Consider the following 5,908-nt stretch of genomic DNA (forward strand, 5'->3'; position numbering starts at 1 on the left):
GCCAAACTACCGGGATGCTTCGGTCTCACCGAATTAAAGAAAGGATACTTCCCTCATCTCTTTAACTCGAGGGAAAACCAGAGTTATGTCGGACCGCTGCCTGAAGCCCGGATACCATGAGCACTTCAGCCCGACAAGCATTTCTGTCCTGGCATGAAGCACACAAGGGGGATGTGTTTAACTTTCAAGATGAGATGCTGGCCTATTGCAGGTATGTTTTTTCCTTTTTTCTTGCTTTAATTTTATATTTTATGTTTCGTATATTTAACATTTTCTTTTTATATTCATAGATCGGACGTGGATATTCTTCGCCGCTGTTGTCTGGAGTTTCGAGCCTAGTTTTTGGATGTGGCGAATGTGGATCCATTCCAGTAAGTCATTTTCTCATTTTCTTATACAATAATAATCATATTTACAGTTCATTAAATCGTTCTTATTTTTGTCTTTTCAGATACGTGACCATTGCGTCAGCCTGTATGGCAACGTATCGGAGTGGCCACATTCAACCCGATACGATTGCCATGGTGCCTACACACGGCTACATCAACTCAACGAATTACAGCCCTGATTCGATCCGATGGTTGGACTTTGTTGCTGCTTCGGAAGGCCTACAGATTCAACATGCGTTGAACGGTTCCGGAGAGCACAGAGTCGCCGGAATCTCGGTAGACGGATTCTGCCAAGAAACACAAACCGTCTATCAGTTTCAGGTATGTAAAAAGTAAATTATATTTCTATATGATTCTTTTTAATGATTTTACACTTTTAATGTTTAATTTACATGTGGAACACTATTAATATATTTGTATTATTTTAGGGCTGTTTCTTTCACGGATGTAGTTCGTGTTACGATGGTGATAGCATACATCCACTGAAAGGGGTTTCCATGGCAACGTTAAGAGAAAAGACAGAAGAGACGACAAGAAAGCTTCGCACCCAGGGCTTCCACGTCATCGAAATGTGGGAGCGTGAATTTCAAAGAGAGAAGGAGGAAAATCCAGATCTCCAAGCTTTCCTGTATCAACACCATCTGAGGGATCGACTCAATCCTCGCGAGTCGTTTTTTGGAGGAAGGACCAATGCCCTCAAATTGTTCCACGAGGGAGACGCAAAATATGTGGATTTTACCTCACTCTATCCCTGGGTTCGTACGTTTTATTATTTCAAAAATGTTTACTTAAACTTTTCTAAATTTTCTGTATATTTTTATGATGTGTTTTTCCTGATTTTTATGTATGTTTTTTTGACTTTGTTTTATTTCACAGGTGAACAAATATTGCGTCTACCCTGTAGGACATCCAACAATCATTACGGAAAGCTTTAGAGATGTGGAAGATTATTTTGGAATTATCCAATGCCGAGTGATTCCTCCACGGAATCTGTATCTGCCGGTACTGCCCTATCGGTGTAGGAAGAAGCTCATGTTCCCTCTGTGTCGGACTTGCGCCTTTCTACAGTCTCAGTCTTCCTGTACCCACACAGACGATGAAAGAGCACTTATCGGAACGTGGGTAACGGAGGAAGTCAAGCTGGCGATAAAGAAAGGTTACCGCGTCACACATGTAAGTACTCAAAGATTATTTTAATCTTTATTTAGTTTCAGAGGTTACTTTTAAAATTTTTTTATAACTGACATTTATTTTTTATTTTCTAGATTTACGAAGTGTACCATTTCCAGGCATCGTCTACTTCTCTGTTCAGATCATACATTGATCTGTTTCTGAAGATCAAGCAGGAAAGTAGCGGATGGCCTTCGGAGTGTGTGACAGAAGAAGCCAGACTGAAGTACATTCGCCAGTATGAAGAAAGAGAGGGCGTCAAGTTGGACGCTGGAAAGATTTCCAAGAACCCTGGGCGTCGACAAGTCGCCAAGTTGGCCCTGAACAGTTTCTGGGGCAGGTAAGATGATTTCTTTTGTACTTAATTTTTATAAATATTTTTAATTCGTTGTGATTTATGATAGCTTTTTTTTCACTCAGATGGGGTATGAACGTGAACAAAGCCCAACTGACCTATGTTCACACGGTGCCAGACTTCAATAAGATGTTAGCGGATTCTACTAAAAAAGTAAGTTTCCTTACCGATTTTATTCATCTGTAAACTCAAAGAGTTTCAAACTGTTAACTTATGACTATTTTGAACTGTTATCTCATGACTCTTCTATTTTTTAGATCAAAGATGTCTTTCTTCCCACGCTTGAGGTGGCTGCCATTTCCTGGGAATCTGCGAAGGAGTTTGTGCCGCAGGATGCCTCTACCAACATTTTCCTAGCGACCTTCACAACAGCTTGGGCTCGTCTCAAGCTGTATAGTGAAATGGAGAAGTTGGGTACTGTCTGTCTATGGTAAGAACAGCTCTCGCCAGTTTGTCTGTTGCCGTAGAAACGAGCCCTAACCCATTTTTCGTAGGGGTGTCTTGAAGACTTACTTCTGAGTTTGCCACCTTGGCGCATTTAAAGATGATTTGGCGATATTCACACTTTGTTTTAGTTTCAAGTAAAATGCTTGTTGACCCTTTGCGTCGACCCCGACATCCAATTTCCGAAAATGAAATTCGATGGCGTAGATAAAGCTTTTGCAGTCAAGAAACGGTCTTTGATTTTGCCGTGTGAGGTACAAGTCGCTAAATTTGCAATCCATCTAGATGTACAATGAGTAAAAATAAACTTGTAGGGAAATAAATTTAAAAATCCGTGTTTATTTTTGAAGAAAAATTTTAATTTCGACATTTAAAAAATTCATGCTATTATTTTGCTTCTTTTTTGTTTATTTGTTTGCTTGCAAAATCATAGATGACATCTTAGAAATCTACTTGATTGCCCCATTCTCTTTATATAGTATAGACGCACTTCATAAATATAAAATAAATTTAATTTTTATAGTTCTCCCCTCTAGCTGATCTACCGTGAACATTCAAAGCAATTTCTTCAGTCTTTAAATGACGTTCTGCTATGTTTTTATTTCAAAATTTTCTGTTAATTTATTGATTGTGCTTTAATAATGACTAAAAATTTCATCATTAAATGTATATAGAATCATCTTGAAAGTAAAAGCATTTTTTTACATACCTATGCTCTCAATAAATACTTTTTGCGAACATTTCTTCTTTTCTCATACCTTTAAACTAAACCAAAAGCTGGTTAATTTAATGGCGGAAGGAAGCGAAGGTGAATTAAAATCAAAACTGCTTTTTCCTTAATTACCAGTGGTTTGGGTTGGTTTATATGATTACGGAAAGCCTCCAGGCCTAAGAGGAGGGATGCCTCCATGGAGGGCTTGCTAAGGGAAACTGGCTGTGCGCCCAAAACCGTATCCAAATTGTTCCAAAATGTTATGTATATGTAATATACATAACAAAATGTTATGTATATTCAAAATATATATTCCAAATGTTCTATGTTGCCAAAATTTCTTAAAAGTTAAATTGCTGTCAATCCATGTTTCATCGATGTAAACGATGTGGCGTTCGTTCACTTGCTCTGAGTTTTCTCATTTCGCGTAAATAATTGTTCCTCCAAAATACAATGTGAGGTCTTTCGATAAGATTTTTTTTTTTTTTTCTACGCATTCCAACGAAAATTCATTGAACACAAAACTTTGCACAAAGAGTCTTTTTGCCACGGGAAGTCTAATTTTTGCCTCAAGACAGGCAGTAATTTCCGCACAGATGGCACTTTCTTTTCTTTGATGTAAAAGTCTTGTATTGTCTGCCGTAGAACGCATTTGTCAAAATCGTAAATTTCACATTTATGATTAGCAGGGCTTTTACATTTCTTTCCGAGTGTATTCAGAAGTTTATTTTCACCCATTGTTGATACTTCGCTCTTCAAAACTTAAGGAAGAGGAACTACTAAAGAGTTCGCCGAAACTTCAGAAGCGCAAAATTCTGCGACACTATACACGATTTGACGTGACTGAGACTTTAAAGGTTGACCTTTCTTAAACTGGAAGGGCATTTTAAAAAATTGGCAATTAACAAAGCACTACGAAAATCAAGCTAAATAGAAGCGAATTTGAGCAAATGCTAGCACAAATGATATAACAACGAGAATAAAAAGAGCTAATAGTAATAATGTAAGGCTTAAGAAAAGATGCGTGCAGCTGGAATGAAGCCGAGAAGACGAATGATAAACTTCCCTTAAGCCAACAGTCGCCAAAAACAAAATAACAATAAAGCAAACCTTGGTTCGTCCCTATTTGAAATATACTAGCCCTGTTGCTATAGCGACCGCCACTCGCCTGACACCGTGGCGGGGGCTGTTCTTACCGTAGCCAGACAGTAGAGATGTCCTGTACCACGACACAGACTCCATCATCTATGCCTCGAATGGCCGCAATGATCCCCCCTTGGGCAACTTCCTGGGTGAATTTACGGATGAACTGGAGGGTGATGTCATCAAAACCTTTGTCTCTGGTAAGGACCTTTAAAAAAATTTCTTTATTTAACATGTACCAAAAATATTGAAAGTTTTTCTATTATCTCTTTTTTTCTCATGATGTTTTATTTTTTCAGGAGGACCGAAAAACTACGCATACCAGACGGCCACTGGGAAAACCTGCTGCAAAGTCCGAGGATTTTCATTGAATTTCCCGAATTCTCAGTTGCTGAATTTTGAAGCCATTAAAAGTCTGGTCTGCAGCCTCGACCGAAGTGAGATCATCTCTCTCCACAACCCCTCCAAAATCACCCGAGAAGCGAAGAGAAGAAAGGTGATGAATAAACCCGAGACAAAACTGTACAGAATTGTGTTGGATAAACGGGTAATTCAAAAAGACTTGAGCATATTGCCGTATGGTCATTAGTATATTGAAGAACTTTTTATGTTTATGTTAGAACCTTATCTGAAAATGAAATTTTGTATGTAAATATATATATATATATATATATATGTGTGTGTGCAGAATCATGCATTTGTATGTGTATAAAAGAAAACTTATTTAGAAAAAAAAAATAAACAGAAGTTTGAATGATAAAATTGTGTTTTTCTTATTTGAAAGGATTTCATGAAAGGTAAGTTTTTCCTAGAAAATAATTGTCATATTTTATTTTCAAAAATTATGTTAACTTAATTAGAAAGAAATACAACACCAATGATCAGCCATTACATTTATTCACGTATCATTACAATTTCAGCCATAGTTTGGAAGATGCGTTTCTTTTAGGTCTAGCATACATAGTTTTTACATTCATTAAATGTTTGTTTTTGACAAAGTCTTAAGGAAAGTTGTTAACATTCAGTACATTTTTAAACTGTTCAAAGGCAAAAGGTTTTTGAGTTCTATTTCTCAACAGAAAGTTTATCAACTGAACAATGTCAGAGCCAGAAAACACATGATCATCTAGAATGAGTTCTTTATTCTGTGTCCAGGAAATCTGATGCTCTTTTAGAAAATCTATTATTTTCTTTGCCGTTCTTTTCTGCTTCACAGGAACTGTTTGCATAATTCCTTTTTCTATATCTTTCTCAGAACGTTGTTCAGGCGGTTGTTCTTCGGAAGTGTTCACATGAGGAAATGTAACATACTTTTGCAGAACCTGGATGTACAATTTAGACTTTTCTTCATCATCCATTTTCTTTTTTAAGATGTTTTGAATTTGGGTATCTAAATCACTCAAATGTTCATCTTCAAATTGCTTCATACGATCCAGGGGTACCAGCGCAAATTTCTTATTGTGTTCCATGGATAAGGGAGGATAAGACACTGACTGCTGCAGGAATCAGGAAAGATAGGAAACCGTCACCTTTTTGAACCAAAAGACGTCTTTTCTTAAAAAGAGGTACTTTTTTGTCCGCTAGTTTTCTTAAAGTTCTTTTAAAAGGGGCGAGTCGATTTTTGACCCGTTTGGTGATGGGTACGTTTCCTTTTAGAAGATTTAAAACACACTCACAAACTGATTTTATGAGATG

General features: G+C 37.2%; 1 long non-coding RNA gene across 1 annotated transcript; it reads left to right on the forward strand.

Annotated features, from left to right (window-relative positions):
* Nucleotides 1-1,635: 1,635 nt before the first annotated feature.
* On the forward strand, nt 1,636-4,922 carry LOC146998148 (uncharacterized). The gene is made up of 3 exons (XR_015040326.1): nt 1,636-1,899; nt 1,980-4,413; nt 4,513-4,922. It is a non-coding gene; the product is annotated as an uncharacterized LOC146998148 (long non-coding RNA).
* The last annotated feature ends 986 nt before the right edge of the window (nt 4,923-5,908 follow it).

Source organism: Stegodyphus dumicola, chromosome 3 (assembly GCF_044657685.1).
Source record: "Stegodyphus dumicola isolate Sdum_Otavi_A_Nest chromosome 3, ASM4465768v1".
Taxonomy (NCBI): domain Eukaryota; kingdom Metazoa; phylum Arthropoda; class Arachnida; order Araneae; family Eresidae; genus Stegodyphus; species Stegodyphus dumicola.